At 38.8% G+C, this 18,970-nt stretch overlaps 1 non-coding gene across 1 annotated transcript; it reads left to right on the forward strand.

The window, feature by feature from the left end:
- The first annotated feature begins 16,694 nt into the window (after window positions 1–16,694).
- On the forward strand, window positions 16,695–16,801 carry LOC116115574. Its single transcript, XR_004125683.1, has one exon. It is a non-coding gene; the product is annotated as a small nucleolar RNA R71 (small nucleolar RNA).
- Window positions 16,802–18,970: the final 2,169 nt, after the last annotated feature.

Raw genomic sequence — 18,970 nt, forward strand, 5'->3', positions numbered from 1 at the left:
TAGGCCCGATACCCTGTTTTACTAACTTTTTTAGCCATCGATAATGGATCTTGTTTGTGGGTGAATCGAGCACTAGTTCTTGAGTGTTTTCTATTCTGTATAATCAATACTGAGTTTAGGCATACAAATGAGTTGATCTTGTCGAAAACTTGATGACAAAACGAGTGGAAAGCCGCATAGGCCCGATACCCCGTTTTACTCAGTTTTTCAGCCACCAATAATGGATCTCGATTATGGGTGAATCGAGCACTAGTTTTTGAGCATTTTTTTTTCGTATAATCAATACTGAGTTCAGGTATACAACAGGGTCTATCTCATCGAAAACCTGATGACAAAACGAGCAGAAAGCCACATAGGCTTATACCTCGTTTTACTCATTTTTTTAGCCATCGATAATGGTCTCGATTATGGGTGAATCGAGCACTAGTTTTTGAGCATTTTCTTCTTTTTATAGTCAATACTTAGTTTACGCATATAAAAGAGTCCATCTCATCGAAAACCTAATGACATAATGAGCGGAAAGCCGCACAGGCTTGATACCCTATTTTACTCAGTTTTTCAGCCACTGATAATGGATCTAGATTGTGGGTGAATCGAGCACACATTTTTGAGCGTTTTCCTTTTCGTATAATCAATACAAAGTTTAGGTATACAGTAGGGTTGATCTCGTCAAAAATATGATGACAAAACGAGAAGAAACGCATGGGCCCGATACCCCATTTTACTCTTTTTTTCAGCCACTAATAATGGATCTCGATTGTGGGTTAATCGAGCACTAGTTTTTGAGCATTGTCTTCTTTTTATAGTCAATACTTAGTTTACGCATATAAAAGAGTCCATCTCGTTGAAAACCTAATGACACAATGAGCAGAAAACCGCATAGGCCCGATACCCCGTTTTACTTTAATGGATCTCGATTGTGGGTGAATCGAGCACAAGTTTTTGAGCATTTTATTTTTCGTATAATCAATACTGAGTTTAGGCGTACAATAGGGTCGATCTCCTCGAAAACTTGATGACAAAATGAGAAGAAACCGCATAGGCTTGATACCCTGTTTTACTCAGTTTTTTAGCCACCGATAATGGATCTCGATTGTGGGTGAATCGAGCTCTAGTTTTTGGCGTTTTCTTCTTTTTATAATCAATACTTAGTTTAGGCACACAAAAGAGTCCATCTCTCAAAAACCTAATGACAAAATGAGCAGAAAGCCGCATAGGCCCGATACCCCATTTCACTCAGTTTTTCAGCCACCGATAATGGATCTTGATTGTGGGTGAATCGAGCACTAGTTTTTGAGCGTTTGCTCTTCTGTATAATAAATTAGACATACAACAGTGTCCATCTCATCGAAAACCTAATGACAAAACGAGCAGAAAGCTGCATAGGCCCGATACCCCGTTTTACTCAGTTTTTCAGCCATCGATAATGGATCTTGATTGTGGGTGAATCGAGTACTAGTTTTTAAGCGTTTTTTTTTTTTTTGTATAATCAATACTGAGTTTAGGTATACAACAGGGTCAATCTCGTTGAAAACCTAATGAAAAAATGAGCAGAAAGCCGTATAGGCCCGATACCCCATTTTACTCAGTTTTTCAACCACTGGTAATGGATCTCGATTGTGGGTGAATCGAGCACTAGTTTTTGAGCGCTGTATAATCAATACCAGGTTTAGACATACAACAAAGTCCATCTCATTGAAAATCTGATGACAAAACGAGCAGAAAGCCACATAGGCCCGATACCTCGTTGTACTCAGTTTTTCAGCCACCAGTAATGGATCTTGATTGTAGGTGAATTGAGCACTAGTTCTTGAGTGTTTTCTCTTATATATAATCAATAGTGAGTTTAGACATACAAAAAAGTCATCTTGTTGAAAACCTGATAACAAAATGAGCAGAAAGCCGCATAGGCCCGATACCCCATTTTACTCAGTTTTTCAGCCACCGATAATGGATCTCGATTATGGGTGAATCGAGCACTAGTTTTTGAGCATTTTATTTTCTATATAATCAATAGAATTTTTAGACATAAAATAGAGTCATCTTGTCGAAAACCTGATAAGAAAATGTGCAGAAAGCTTTATAGGCCCGATACACCGTTTTACTCAGTTTTTTAGCCACCGATAATGGATTTCGATTGTGGGTGAATCGAACACTAGTTTTTGAGCATTTTCTTTTATGTATAATCAATACCAAGTTTAGATATACAACAAAATGAGCAGAAAGCCACATAGGCCCAATACCTCGTTTCACTCAATTTTTCAGCCACCGATAATGGATCTCAATTGTGAGTGAATCGAGCACTAGTTTTTGAGCGTTTTATTTTTTGTATAATCAATACCGAGTTCAGGTATACAACAGGGTTCATCTTGTCGAAAATCTGATGACAAAATGAGAAGAAACCGCATAGGCCCGATACCCCGTTTTAGTCAGTTTTTCAGCCACCGATAATGGATCTCGATTGTGGGTGAATCGAGCACAAGTTTTTTAGTGTTTTCTTTTCTGTATAATGTAACACCTTCTCTCTACTACTATTCTTATAATACATACTATGTAAATTATAGATATACATAGCGTATGGAAGATAGTGGGTTCAAATTTTTCTTTTCTTTACTCAATAAAATATAATTCTTTACAAATACAAAATACTTTGTATTAAAAACTTTCTAATTAATACAAAATATCATAGCTGGTGGACAGTGGTGCCAATACTCTCCGCTCCTCGACGTCCATTCGACTGCTGCGCCTATTTCCTGCAAAACAAGGAAGAACAACGGGGTGAGCACAACAATGCTCAGTAAGTAAATCCTTTACTACCTGTCCCCGCAACTCATTCTTTGGTTCTTTCCTTACTCTATCGTTCTTCTATTTCTAATTCTCATTGTTTTTCTCTTTCTTTCTAATACTTTTATTCTCCTTTAACTCTATTTTGCTCTTTTTATTCTTTCTTTCTCTCTGTTCTTTTTCTCTTATTCTTACTCACCATGAAGGAAAATAAATCATGGTTTTCTCTTGTTCTCATCATACTCACCATGAAGGAAAATCATGATTCTCTCTCTTATTCTCGTCATACTCTCACTAACCATGGAAGAACTCATGGTGCATGCATGTATGAGATGTACATGCAATTAATGCAAAAGAATTGCATGTTTCTTTCTTCTACTCTCTATTCTTACTAACTCAAACTCTCTCATTCTTTCTCATTCTCTGTATTATCTCATTCTCATTTCTCATAATTCATTTCTATTACCTCGCTCTTTGAATGTCACAGCCTCATCTTACTGGAGGCACGATCGGGACTTCTCCCGCTCTACGTGGCTTTTACTGATTCTCTTTCTCATAACTCTTTTCTGTTAACTTTCTGTTGTAGGTCACGGCCTTATCTTACCGGAGGCACGGCTGGGTACTCATCCCACTCTTCATAACCTTACTCATTGTCTCTCTTTATTCTTTCTCATGTTTGCTCATTCTTCCTCACTTGCATGTCACGACCTCATCTAACCGGAGGCACGGCTGGGTGGAGATCACAAAGCACCAACCCACTCTTTGTGACTTCTACTCATTCTCTGCCGATCGGACTTAGTCATGCATGGATGCAGAACCCTTGGCCACGTGAGTATATTCTCTCTCTCTCTGAATGTCACGGCCCCATCTGACCGGAGGCACGGCTGGAACCTTATGTTCCACTCTTCATGATGGTCACAGCCCCATCTAACCGAAGGCACGGCTGGGGATCACAAAGCACCCACTCTCGTGACTTTACTCATCACTCATAGGTTTCCCATCGCACAACCTACTCTATTCTCTTCTGTAGCACTTTTCTCTCTTTTATTCGCTAGTGCTCAGTCTCTCTTTCTCTTTACTATTAGAGTGTTCTCATTCTTTTTACTCTTAGAGTTGCTATTCTCAACATTCTCTACTCTTTCTCACTCAAACTATTACTCATAGTATAGCTTAACTCTTAGAGTAGTCTATTCACAAAGTTCTCTACTCTTTCTTACGCTACTTCTCAATGCACAAATAATGCACATGGATGGCTCATGCTCAATAATGCACTTAGGAAATGCCAATATGCAATGTTGCATCAAAGACAGTCGTTCTGCATAGGTCACACTCAAAAAGGCATAACTTGAGTTATACACATCAGATTGCTACAATTTTTATCTCGTTCTAAAGCTTAGAGAGAGGGCTATAACTTTTATGTTTTGGTCTAAACCCAGTTAAAAATGTAAGATGCCTAAAAATCACTCAGAAAGTCACGGCTGTGACAGGGTAGTTTGGTAACATGTTTTCACTTAGGCATTTCATCAAACAACTCATATGCATATAAAAACTCCTCTATAACTACAACTCTATTTCTCTTTTTAATCATCCAAAATGGGAAGAAACTCCCTTCTATGGACATAATTCCTATCATAGAAGAACACTCCTCAAAAATTTACTCAATCTCCTCCAACTTCATCTCAAACTCATCACACATCAACGCTTCTCATAAAGGAAGCATATCCAACAAACACAACATGAATATTCATCTCCACTCCATTTCTCAACAAATAGACATACATCTCTACTCAATTTCTCAACAAGCATCATATATACATGCATAAAGAAATCTCTACTTAAGGATTTCTTAAACTTTAGCTTGAGTTGGATTTACTTACCTCATACTTGAGTAGTCTTCACTAAAACTCTCTACTCTTGTTGGACCTTAGCTTTCCCTCATTTCCTAAGCATAAACTTAATAAGAACTTAACCCTTACAGAAATAAAACTCATATCTAGAGTAGGGATTCTTACCTCTTCTTGCTTAGGATCAATTCCTTGTCAAATCCCAACTCAAAACTCTCAACAATCCCTTGGAAGATTGAGTGAGGAATTGAGAGAAAATGAGAGATGAAGAGGCTGTGGAAATGGGTGAAATGAAGGGGTTTAGAGAACTAAACTCTTATTAGCTCATATAATAAACACTCTTTCCTATTTTGACCCTACTCTTTCTTGAAAATTCCACCTTTATCCTTTGATTCATTACACTCACACCCCCACACTAACCTATTCTCCATGAAATTTCCTTGCATTTTACTCCCCACTTTTCCTACTAATTAGGCGTAGAATGGTCATTTTTCCCTTAGGAAAGAATTCTCTAGAAACTCAAACAAAAACTCAACCGACCCTTCGCCGCGGCAAAGGATTCTCTGTCGCCCCGGCAAAGAATTACAGAACCGACATGGCCATACACAAAGCCAACGTCGCCGCTGCGAAGACTATTCTTCACCCCGGCGAAGATTGCAACTCCAAAATTCGCTAAGTCTTGATCAATTCTAGGGTAAACACTCAATCAAACAACATGAATAATATACAAACTCATTTAGGGGCACTTCAGTAAACCTTGAGGCCATACCATAAACAATGGCTATGTATCTCAAGTGGGGCATTACATATAATCAATACCAAGTTTAGACATACAGAAGAGTCCATCTCGTCAAAAACCTGATGACAAACGAGCAGAAAGCCGCATAGGGCCGATACTCCGTTTTACTCAGTTTTTTAGCCGCCGATAATGGATCTCGATTGTGGGTGAATCGAGCTCTAGTTTTTGAGCGTTTTCTTTTTCTTATAATCAATACTGGGTTTAGGTATACAACAAAGTCCATCTCGTCGAAAACCTAGTGACAAAACGATCAGAAAGCCGAATAGACACGATACCCCATTTTACTTAGTTTTTCAGCCAACGGTAATGGATCTCGATTGTAGGTGAATCGAGCACTAGTTTTTGAGTGCTTTCTCTTCTGTATAATCCATACTGAGGCTGGGCATATAAAAGAGTCGATCTCATCAAAAAACTGATGACAAAACGAGTAGAAAGCCGCATAGGCCCGATACCTTGTTTTACTCAGTTTTTAAGCCACCGATAATGGATCTCGATTGTGGGTGAATCGAGCACTAGATTTTGAGAATTTTCTTTTTCGTATAATCAATAAAAAGTTTAAACATAAAACAAAGTCCATCTCGTCAAAAACCTGATGACAAAACAAGAAAAAACTACATAGGCCCGATACCCCGTTTTACTTAGTTTTTCAGCCACCGATAATAGATCTCGATTGTGGGTGATTCGAACACTAGTTTGAGCGTTTTCATTTCTGTATAATCAATACCAAGTTTAGACATTCAGAAGAGTCCATCTCATCTAAAACCTGATGACAAAACGAGCAGAAAACCGTGATGCGTGTTTCTTACAACATGCAAAATGTAGCAAGTATACTAGTCGCAAAAAGTAATAAAATGATAAGTAGAGTATCGTTCCCACGAGGATTGTTAGCAAAGCACTGAGTTTCCTAATGTTATCAAGTTGAAGCAATCGATAAATTTGGATTGATGGGAGCTAATTCTAATTAAAATAAAAAATGAACTTCAAACTAAAATTCTAATTAAGAAAGCAATATGCAAACGCAGAATATCAATTCAAGAAAAGCGGGTAGGGTTTTGACTTCATTCGGATTTTATGGGTTTTACACTAAATTCACATTCATATGCAATGGTTGTAAATCGAACTCACTAAGGTGTTAAACATACCCTCTCGGGCTATGTTTTTCTATTCATCCTTATTAACCTTCCGCACCCAACAAATTGAAGGTTAATAATTCTAAATTCATTAAGCACAAGAATCCTAAATTGATTTCATTAATTCTTGAATCTATCTCTAGCATCCAATACCATAATGGTGTTTACCCAAGAAGCCTAACATGAATTATTTCTCAATCTCATCATGTTCATCAGATACAGCATTAAAATTCAGAGTAAACACACAACCAAGGCAGATTCATATGAAAATAAACAATCAAACACTTAACCCATTAAAATCCAAACTACAATCAAAACCCTAATCCATAAAAGATTAGTTCATAGCTAAATCAATAATACAAAAACGAAAAACAGAAATAATCAAGTTCAACATAATGAAAATGAGAAATAAGATAAGAAATCTCCCCAAAAGATGAATCCTTTAAGTAGAATCGAATCTTCACTCTTTAACAACCCAAAATGCTCAAAGTTTTACTAAGAAAAATGCAAAAGCAGCTAACCCTAAAAAGATGAAGAACCCTGGGCAAAAGGCTAAGTTTTTCTTTTATACTTCGTCCAAATAACCCAGCTAAAACCTACACAAAACGAAACTGTGCGTTAAACAAAACTGGAAAAATTGACTGTCGCCGCGGTGAAGAATGAAGCAGACACGCTTGTCCCTGGCTTACTTCCCGCGGCGAAGACAATTCCTTCGCCGGGGCGACGCTTCTTGAAAAGTTCTGAAATTACAGAACTACCAATCTGCTTGCTTCTTCGTTTGATTCTTCGATTCTCGGTGCTCTCCCTTGGGAACAAGCTTCATCATGCTTTATCCTGCTCCGGAACTCTCCTATCTTTTGAGATCCGCTAATTTCTGAGTAAAAAATATCCAATTTTGTCCTTATTTGCTCAAAATGTCCATTTTAACCTGAAACACGAAAAGTAGAGAATTAAGCAACAATTCAGGTCAAAATGCACTAGAAAGTACCTGAAATCCGACAAAAAGGTCTAATGAAAACTGTATAATCCATGGATTATTAACTACCCCCAAACTAAAGATATGCTCGTCCCCGAGCATACAGTACAAAACTAACGAAAACACAGACAACAAACAACAAAATAAAAACACAAAACACACACAACAAAACTGGAAAAAAAAAATGAACAAAACCAACAAAACTCAAATTCCACAACGAATTGCCTAGAAGTTGCACATGTCTCAAAAAATGTTGAAAAATTATTAACAGGAAATGTTCAACACTCCAAGAAGTTATAAGCTATATCGACTGTCTTCCTCAATCGGTCCACCAAGTAGGTGATCCCCACTTCAATCCACATTCCAACTTCCCAGATTATTTTATGCACAAATGTAAAGTTTATCAAATGGTGGCAGACTCCATAAGCCTAAATATCGAACTACTCTCCATTAATGAGGACTCGACACAGATAAGAATCAAAAGGTCTTAAAAAGCTTGTAACGTTAGGCTCGGGTAGTGGGTTCCAAAAAAAAAAAAAAAAAGGTATAGGAGTAACAAAGTAAGAGAACTCGGTTGTCCTAAAGCAAAACTACAATCACATCGAACTCCACTTCTTCTCAACCACCAAAAGACATGTCCACTAATTCACAGCCCTCAAACGCGTATCTTTCTTATTCTTGGATACCACAAATATGGGGAAAATTCGTTTAAGGTGTACGTGGCGTTGTTAAACCTGAGGTCGCCAAGTACTGCTAGGCAGTTTTTAAGGCGGTTACTGGTTTCCAGCCGGTATACCCTTGAACTAGGCAGAATCGGGTTTTTTTTTTTTTTTTTTTAACACAATCAACAATTGAATTGAATTGAGGTGACTACCTCTTTTGTTTTTATTTCTTTTCTTTTAACCCCCAAACTATTCTTTTGGCCTCTTCATCATTTCTCTTCTTGCAACCCCCAAACTATTCTTTTGCTCATTTGTACACTCTTCTCGTTCTTTGTTTTGCACTAGGACTGAATTCTCCTAAGGGTACGATAGAATGTTCAGGGAAAAGGATTGGACAATTTTGTTGGTTTCCAAGAAAGAAAAATAAAGCAATAGAATTCATACGGCTCAAAAGGGTGACTAGGGATACTTTCATTTATGGGTCGGCTAGAAAGGCTCAAACGTTCCGAAAAATTGCCTAAATTATCTCCTCAACCATGTCTAATCCTAGAATTTCGCCTCAAGCATTTCTCAACTAGGTTCTAGAGTCCACCAACATTATCAAGACTTTACCTAACCACATAAAATAAATCTAAGCATGCCGAAAAAAATGAAAATGGTGGTTGAACCACTCAACAATCCTCAATCAAAATCCAATCAATAAACATAAACTTGAAGCAATGCTTTACATTTCTTAACAATAAAAATTCAACAATCCTATTCTCATCATTGATTAATAAAATTCATCATCGGCAAAAACGAAACAACCAAAAGAAACAAATAACAAGAATTTTTTTTTTTTCAGTTTAAGGTGTACGTGGCGTTGTTAAACCCGATGTCGCCAAGTGCTGCTAGGCAGTTTTTAAGGCGGGTTCTGGTTTCCAGCCAATATACCCTTAAACTCGGTTTATTATTACTAGAAAATGTTCAGTTTAAGGTGTACATGGCGTTGTTAAACCCAAGGTCGCTAAGTGCTGCTAGGCAGTTTTTAAGGCGGTTATTGGTTTCCAGCCAATATACCCTTAAACTCGGTTTTAAGTCTATTCCCTACCCCCAAACTAAACATGACATTGTCCCCAATGTTCCATGATGCACAAATCAGGAATCGAGAATACACAAGAAAAAAAAAAAAAAAACAATAAAGGTACGAGAATGCTCCCTGGTTAATTCATGAATTGTCGCTCCACAATGATCACCCGTTCTCGGACTTTTCATCATCCAAAATCTATCAAAACAATTAAAACTGTGGTGTCCTTCATGTTAGAACAAATTTACAACTAACTTGAAAATATTACAACCTAACCTCGTCCTTTCAACAACTACAAATTAAAAACAACAACTAACAACTAACAAACTAAACAAAATCCAAAACCAAAAATAAACTAAGTTTAACGTTTCAAGTGGGCCCGAAATTAAATTAAAGCAATTAAATAAACATAAAACAAAAACAGGTTCTCCGGCTCAGTCTTGTTCTTCCTCTTCTTCCTCTTCTGCCTCATCTTCTTCTTCTTCCTCGGAGCCCATCCACTCATCTGAGTTCCAGTCGACCCATTGGTATGCTGAAGTGTCAACATTAAGCTCCTTGAAGCTATTTCTCAATAGCTCATGCATCATCTCAGTCCGCTCCATCATCCAATCTTGACGTCTCTTCATATATTTCATCAGGCCCATCATTTCCTGCATCATCTCTTTTTGTGTACCTGTGGAGCTGGATGATGTGGCAATGCTTGTTCTCTGCCTTTTCACCCCTGCTCTTGGTTGCGCAGCTTCCGTTCGGTCAAGGTTTTTCTTAAAATAGTCTGAATCTAGAATTGGAGCCACATGAATACGCTGCTCGTCATCCTGAACCTTGACCCCAGCGTTTATGCATAAGGCTGTGATGAGATGCGGGAAACTGTAACTTGCTCGCCCCTGTTTGGATGCTAGCTTGACGCTGTTAAAAAATATGTCTCCCACATCAATACTCTTCCTCGTGGCAATAGAGTAGAGCAAAATTGCTTTCTCATGAGTCACTGTGCTATAGTGCGATTCCGGCATTAATTTTGCACAGACAAAGTATTGCCATAGCCGAGCCATCGGTATCAACTGCGTTCCTTTGAGTGTCTTCTTTTGTTTCTTAGACACTTCCCACTCTGCCCCCGGTTTTGCAATGACCGGCAAGATTATATTATCATCAAATTGTGATCTTTTGAACTCCACATACTGATCATTGAGAATTTCGGGCAAGTTACAGAACTTATTGATCTCCTTTGCTGTAAATTGCACATCCTCCCCTCTTACAAACACAGTATCTTCATGACATTCTGGGAAGTTGGCATAGAACTCCCTCACCAACGGTTCTACAGTCGAATGTTCAGGAGCACGCATAAACATGTCCCAACGTCTCCCGCTACTCCAGTCAAAAGCTTATGTTGCGGTTAATCCACGCTCAGGGATGAAACCCTTATCCTTTCTTTGGATTACCGCCTCATATCTTTTACGGGCTTCATCGTTCACAAACCGGTTGTCAACACTCTTTCCCTTACTCTTACTCTTGCCCTTGTACGGTTGCTTAATTTTCGAAGCCATTGTTCCAACTGAAATTTCAATCCAAAGTTATAACTCCAAAAATTCAGACCTAATTCTACACAGCCACTTCAAACCTGCAAAAACAATCCACACTTCCAAAAATTTGCAATTCAACCCCCAAACTACGATTTTTCAATTCAACACAAACACTCCAAAAAAAATCAACACCCACACTCCTAACAATCAGTTAATTCACAAACTTCTCTTCTTCAATCAAAATCACAACTCAAATTCACCCAAAAACTCACAAGTCAATCGCAACAAAATTCTCAGATCTATGATTAGAAACTTGAAATTTTCTGAAATAAAGCTTTGGGTTATTGAGATCTCACCAATATGAAGGAGTGTGCACCACCAATTGAACTAGAAACGACCCAGATTAGAAAGCCCCAAATTTTCGATCAAAAAATTTTCGTGAAATTTTCGCGAAATTTGTTGTTGATAAGGGTTGTTTTGGTGTTTAGGAATGTTGTAGAGTAAGAGTTTTGGTTAGAAAAACAAATTGGAAGCAAAAGATGGAAGTTTGAAAAATTCTCTCTCACCTCAAAATGCAAGGCGGCGTGAAAAATGAAGAAGAAAGAGTGAGTATTTATAGAAAACCATCGTCGCCGTGGTGAAGAAGAAACTTCTCCGCGGCGACGTTCTTCATTTATGAACCCTAAAAATTTTCCAGGTTTCGCCGCGGCGAAGAAAAATTCTTCACTGGGGCGAAAACTTCTCGAGGATACAAGGCTTTCTTCGCTGCGGCGAAATGCCTTAGCCAAATTTTCCAAAAATTTTTTTCACTTCCTTCGCCACGGCGAAGACAATTTCTTCGCCGAGGCGACGGTGGCCAGGAGCTTACCAATTTTCAAGTCACTTCGCCGTGGCGAAGAATTCTTCTTCGCCCCGGCGAAGTCTGGAACTTTTTCATACTTTCCTTTGGCTAAAGACTTCACCTGAAACACCCAAAAACAATTGCATAAGATTTCATAAAAACTCATAATGAAACTAAACAAAATTTACAACCAAAATGACAAACAAAAATTTAGAAACACTTGGGTTGCCTCCCAAGAAGCACTTGTTTATAGTCGAAAGCTCGATTCTCTCGATCTTTCAAGTTGGGATGTCAAGCCGGATTGGAATGGAGTTGCAACTCATCAACCCCTCAATGTATGGCTTCAACCTCTGTCCATTAACCATGAAAGTGCCCTTTGCTTCATGTGTAACTTCCACTGCTCCGGATGCGTGAATCCTCGTAATAGTGAATGGTCCGGACCATCTAGACTTATGTTTTACGGGGAAAAGCCTAAGTCTAGAGTTGAACAACAACACCTTCTGTCCAACTTCAAAACCCTTGGTCCAGATGTGCTTGTCGTGCCACCTTTTTGTCTTCTCTTTATAATTCCGGGCATTTTCATATGATTCGAGACGAAACTCATCAAGCTCGTTCAAAGTCAGCATTCTCTCCTCTCCCACGGCTTTCAAGTCCATGTTCAACTGCTTGACGGCCCAATATGCTTTATGTTCAAGTTCTACTGGCAAGTGGCACGCTTTCCTATAAACCAACCTGAATGGAGACATACCAATCAGAGTCTTGAAGGCAGTTCGATAAGCCCATAATGCATCGTCCAGCTTCCATGACCAATCCTTCCTAGAGGCATTAACTGTCTTTTCCAAAATTCCCTTGAGTTTTCTATTCGACAGTTCCACTTGCCTGCTCGTTTGTGGATGGTAGGGTGTTGCAACTCTATGTGTCACTCCATACTTATCAACAGTGCATCCAATTGCCTATTGCAACAATGAGATCCTCCATCACTAATGATTGCTCGTGGTACCCCAAACCTTGAGAAAATATTCTTCCTCACAAAATTAATCACTACCCTAGCATCATTAGTTGGCAATGAAACTGCCTCCACCCACTTCGACACATAATCCATTGCTACAAAGATATACGTGTTCCCAAAAGAACTTGGGAAGGGACCCATGAAATCAATCCCCCACACATCAAAAATTTCAACCACCAGTATATTGTTCAACGGCATCTCATCTCTTTTTGTAATATTTCCCATCCGTTGACATTGGTCACACTCTTGAATCATCCGGAAGGAATCCTTAAAGAGGGTTGGCCAATAAAATCCCGATTGTAACACCTTAGCTGCTGTTCTAGCTCCCCCAAAATGGCCACCTATTTCCTTCTCATGACAATGCCTCAAAACGCTCTCCATTTCTTCCTCCGGAACACATCTCCGTATCATTTGATCAGTACAGTGTCTGTAAAGAAACGGCTCTTCCCAAAAGTTGTACTTTAAATCTGAGAAAAATTTTCTCTTTTGTTGGTATGTCATACCACTTGGGAGCACCCTTGATGACAAATAGTTTGCAAAATTCGCATACCATGGTGCTTCTTCCACTCTCATCAACTTCTCATCTGGAAATGTTTCTCTAATTGGTATTTCTTCCACATTTCCCTTGATTGGTTTCTCAACTCTCGACAAGTGATCAGCCACCACATTTTCCGACCCCTTCTTGTCTCGAATTTCTAACTCAAACTCTTGAAGTAGCAAAATCCATCTTATCAGCCGAGGTTTTGCTTCTTGCTTTGCCAGTAGGTGCCTGAGTGCTGAATGGTCTGTGTAAACGATCACCTTTGTACCTAACAAGTAAGAACAAAACTTGTCAAAAGCAAAAACTACAGCCAATAATTCTTTTTCAGTGGTGGTGTAATTCAATTGTGCATCAACGAGTGTTTTGCTAGCATATTGAATTACATGCAACACTTTATTTTTCCTCTGTCCTAATACTACCCCTAAAGCAAAGTCACTAGCATCACACATTAATTCGAAGAGCAGTCCCCAATCGGGAATTGCAATAATAGGTGCTGATACTAATAAATTTTTTAGAGTTAAGAAGGCATGCATGCAGTCATCATTAAAGTCAAAAACAACATCTTTATTCAAAAGGTTGCAAAGAGGTTTAGAAATCTTAGAAAAATCCTAGATGAAACGTCTGTAAAACCTCGCATGCCCCAAGAAACTTCTGACTACTTTAACATTTGATGGTGGTGGTAACTTCTCAATCACTTCTGTCTTTGCTCGATCAACTTCAATCCCATCCTTGGAAATTCTATGCCCAAGCACTATTCCCTCTTGGACCATGAAGTGACATTTCTCCCAATTCAGCACTAAGTTTGTTTCCTTACATCGCTGCAAAACAAGAGAAAGATTAGTTAGACAATTATCAAATGATGAGCCAAAAACTGAGAAGTCATCCATGAAAACTTCTATAAACCGTTCCACCATATCTCCAAAGATCGACATCATGCATCTTTGAAATGTTGCTGGTGCATTGCAAAATCCAAAAGGCATCCTTCGGTAAGCAAAGGTGCCATAGGGGCAAGTGAAGGTTGTTTTCTCTTGATCCTCAGGAGCGATGGCAATTTGGTTATATCCTGAATACCCATCCAGGAAACAATAATAGGCATGTCCTACCAACCTCTCCAACATCTGATCAATGAAGGGTAATGGGAAATGATCCTTCCTTGTCACCTCATTCAGTTTACGGTAATCAATGCATACTCTCCAGCCCGTCACTGTCCTTGTTGGTATCAACTCATTACTCTCATTCTTTACAACCGTGATCCCTCCTTTCTTCGGAACCACTTGCACCGGGCTTACCCATGGGCTATCGGAAATAGGATAAATAATCCCCGCATCTAAGAGTTTCACCACCTCCTTTCTCACCACTTCCTTCATCGAAGGATTCAATCTCCGTTGTGGTTGCACCTTAGGCTTAAATCATCCTCCATGAGTATCTTATGCATGCAAAATGATGGCGAAATACCTCTAATGTCCGAGATGGTCCATCCAATTGCTAGTCTATGTTCCCGCAACACCCTAATCAACCTCTCTTCCTCTAATGCACTCAAATCTAAGCTAATAATCACTGGAAAAGTTTCTAAGTCTCCAAGATAGACATATTTAAGGTGGGGCGGTAAAGGTTTCAGTTCAAGCCTTGGGGCTTCTTCATTTTTTTTCCTTTGCCTTCTCTTTGTCAAAATCAAACTCCTTAAATTCTATATCTTGACTCTCCTCAATCAGTTGAAGTGCTTCTAACATCCTAGCCCAATCATTACTTGCCGATTCTTCCACCTCTACTATTTTTGATTTGGCTATACAAGCTTCTAGAGGTAATTCAGGCGTGTTTTCTTCCATGGATTCCACAACTAGTTTATCCACCACATCGACACTAAAGCATGAATCCGATTCAGACGAAAAATTCATTGCCTCAAAAACATTGAAAGTTACTGTTTCATCTTGAACCCTCAACACTGACTTTCCTTCCTGTACATCAATCAGTGCTCTCCCCGTGGCCAAAAATGGTCGGCCCAAAATGAGAGGAATTTCCTTATCCTCTTCCATGTCTAACACCACAAAGTCTGCTGGAACAATTATTTTCCCCACCTTCACCAATACATCTTCCACTATCCCCCTCGGGTGCTTTATTAACCTGTCCGCTAGTTGCAACGACATGGTCGTTGGTTTTAATTCACCAATTCCCAATCTCCTGAAAACAGAAAAGGGCATCAAATTAATACTAGCTCCTAGATCACATAAAACACGATCAAAAGTAATATCCCCTATAATACATGGAATAGTAAAACTCCCTGGATCCTTGAGCTTCGGGGGTAATTTTTTCTAGAGGATGGCACTGCACTCTTCCGTGAGCATCACCGTTTCCTCATCTTCTAACTTCCTTTTGTTCGAAAGGATTTCCTTTAAGAACTTCGCATAACTCGGCATTTGCTGCAATGCATCTGCAAAAGGAATGTTAATATGCAATTTTTTAAAAATTTCAATGAACTTTGAAAATTGCTTATCCTAATTCTTTTTCTTCAATCTCTGAGGAAAAGGCATGGGTGGGGTGTGATATGCCAATTCTAGTGGTATCTCGGGGAATGGCAATTTCTCCTTCTTCTTTTGCCTTTCTTCATTTTCCTTTTTCTCTTCCCCCAGACCATTTGATTTCTCTTCACAAATGATCTCTTCATCAACTTCTTCTTCAGAATCTTCCTTTCCGGGTTGCTCAAGCTCTTTGGTAGTTTGTTCTACCTTTTCCAAAACTGTCCCACTTCTCAAAATTATGGCATTTGCTTGTTCACGTGGGTTAGTCACTGTACTGCTTGGTAGAGAACCCTGCGGTCTATCATTAAGCTTCTCGGCCATTTGGCCCATCTGTACCTCAAGATTCCGAATGGACGCCCTTTGGTTTCTAAAATTTGTTCTCATCTCATTCATGAAACCTGTGGTCTCTTGCATGAATTTACCAAACATGTCTTCCAACTTCGTCACTCTTTGATCTCTCGATTGATTGGTCAACCCTGGTTGGTTATTTGGAACTTGCCTCTGGTTCCATTGGTTACTTTGCTGGTTCTGATTTCCCCAAGCCAGATTTGGATGATTTCTCCACCCTGGGTTGTATGTGTTGGAGTACGGGTTGTTCGGTTGTCTCTAATTTCTGGCCAAGTAATTCACTTGCTCCGTTGATGAAGATGTCGAAGAAAATGTGTTCCCAACTTGACATTCGCTGCTCACATGGTTTCCTGCACAAAATTCACATGTTAGTTGAGGTGCTTGTATAGAATTTACTTGCATAGTTCCCAACTGTTTTTGAAGTGCAGTGAGTTGGGCTGAGATGGCTGTGAAGGCATCAACTTCATGAAGACCCGAAGATTTCCTTATTGTAACTCTCTCATTTGGTCTTTGATAGTTGTTGCTTGCCAAAACCTCAAGCAACTCATACGCCTTCTCTGGTGTCTTATTCTACAAGGCCCCTCTTGAGGCTGCATCCACCATGGTTTGCACATTACCCATCAAACCATTGTAAAATGTTTGGACTTGAAGCCAAACTGGCAAACCATGGTGTGGACACTTCCTCATTAACTCCTTATATCTCTCCCAAGCCTCGTACAATGACTCGGCATCATCTTGTAGAAATGATGTGATATCATTTCTCAATTTTGCTGATTTAGCTGGAGGAAAGAACTTGGTCAGGAATTTCTATGCTAGATCATTCCACGTTGTTATTGTTCCCGATGGTAATGCCATTAACCACCCCTTTGCTTTATCTCCCAATGAAAATGGGAATAACCGTAGCCTAATAGCATCATCCGACACTCCATTTGACTTGAAGGTGTCACAAATTTCTAGGAAATTTGCAATGTGCTGATTCGGATCTTCCTTCAAATCACCGTTGAATCTAACCAACTGCTAGATATCTGGATGATTGTTGGCTTGATCTTGAAGTTGTTTGCTTGTACTGTAGGTCTAGTAATACTTGACCCACTTCCATTCACTGTGGGAACTGAAAATTCCCTCAGTGTCCTGTTTTCTTGTTTAGCCATTTCAACAACTACTTCTTCAGATTCTACAGCAAGATTCTCTCTTTCTCTTCTCTCTCTGTTACGTCTTCTTACAATCCTCTCAAGCTTAAGGTCAACAGGAACCACTGGTTGATGTCTTGCTCTTCGCATAAACTGAACTAACACAAGTGAAGGAAAGCGAGATCACAATTTTACTGAAAATTTAAAAACAAAAATTAAAACTTCAATCTAGCTAAACTTAAAGAAAAACTCAATGTTAACTTAAAACAGTCCCCGGCAACGGCGCCAAAAACTTGATGCGTGTTTCTTACAACATGCAAATGTAGCAAGTATACTAGTCGCACAAAGTAATAAAATGATAAGTAGAGTATCGTTCCCACGAGGATTGTTAGGAAAGCACTGAGTTTCCTAATGTTATCAAGTTGAAGCAATCGATAAATTTAGATTGATGGGAGCTAATTCTAATTAAACTAAAAAATGAACTTTAAACTAAAATTCTAATTAAGAAAGCAATATGCAAACGCAGAATATCAATTCAAGAAAAGCGGGTAGGGTTTTGACTTCATTTGGATTTTATGGGTTAAACCTAAAAACTACACTAAATTCACATTCATATGCAATGGTTGTAAATCGAACTCACTAAGGTGTTAAACATACCCTCTCGGGCTATGTTTTCCTATTCATCCTTATTAACCTTCCGCACCCAACAAATTGAAGATTAACAATTCCAAACTCATTAAGCAAAAGAATCCTACAATGATTTCATTAATTCTTGAATCTATCTTTAGCATCCAATACTATAATGGTGTTTACCCAAGAAGCCTAACATGAATTATTTCTCAATCTCATCATGTTCATCAGATACAGCATTAAAATTCAGAGTAAACACACAACCAAGGCAGATTCATATGAAAATAAACAATCAAACACTTAACCCATTAAAATCCAAACTACAATCAAAACCCTAATCCATAAAAGATTAGTTCATAGCTAAATCAATAATACAAAAACGAAAAACAAAAATAATCGAGTTCAACATAATGAAAATGAGAAATAAGATAAGAAATCTCCCCAAAAGATGAATCCTTTAAGTAGAATCGAATCTTCACTCTTTAACAACCCAAAATGCTCAAAGTTTTACTAAGAAAAATGCAAAAGCAGCTAACCCTAAAAAGATGAAGAACCCTAGGCAAAAGGCTAAGTTTTTCTTTTATACTTCGTCCAAATAACCCAGCTAAAACCCACACAAAACGAAACTGTGTGTTAAACAAAACTGGAAAAATTGACTGTCACTGCGGCAAAGAATGAAGCAGACACGCTCGTCCCTAGCTTACTTCGCTGCGGCGAAGACAATTCCTTCGCCGGGGTGACGCTTCTTGAAAAGTTATGAAATTATAGAATTGCCACTCTGCTTGCTTCTTCGTTTGATTCTTCGATTCTCGGTGCTCTCCCCTGGGAACAAACTTCATCGTGCTTTATCCTGCTCCGGAACTCTCCTATCTTCTGAGATCCGCTAATTTCTGAGTAAAAAATATCCAATTTTGTCCTTATTTTCTCAAAATGTCCATTTTAATCTGAAACACGAAAAGTAGAGAATAAGCAACAATTCAGGTCAAAATGCACTAGAAAGTACCTGAAATCCGACAAAAAGGTCTAATGAAAACTGTATAATACACGGATTATCAAGCCACATAGGGTCGATACCCCGTTTTACTCAGTTTTTTAGCCACCGATAATGGATCTCGATTGTGGGTGAATCGAGCTCTAGTTTTTGAGCGCTTTCTTTTTCTTATAATCAATACTGGGT

Source organism: Pistacia vera, unplaced genomic scaffold (genome assembly GCF_008641045.1).
Source record: "Pistacia vera cultivar Batoury unplaced genomic scaffold, PisVer_v2 Contig745, whole genome shotgun sequence".
Classification (NCBI taxonomy): Eukaryota; Viridiplantae; Streptophyta; class Magnoliopsida; order Sapindales; family Anacardiaceae; genus Pistacia; species Pistacia vera.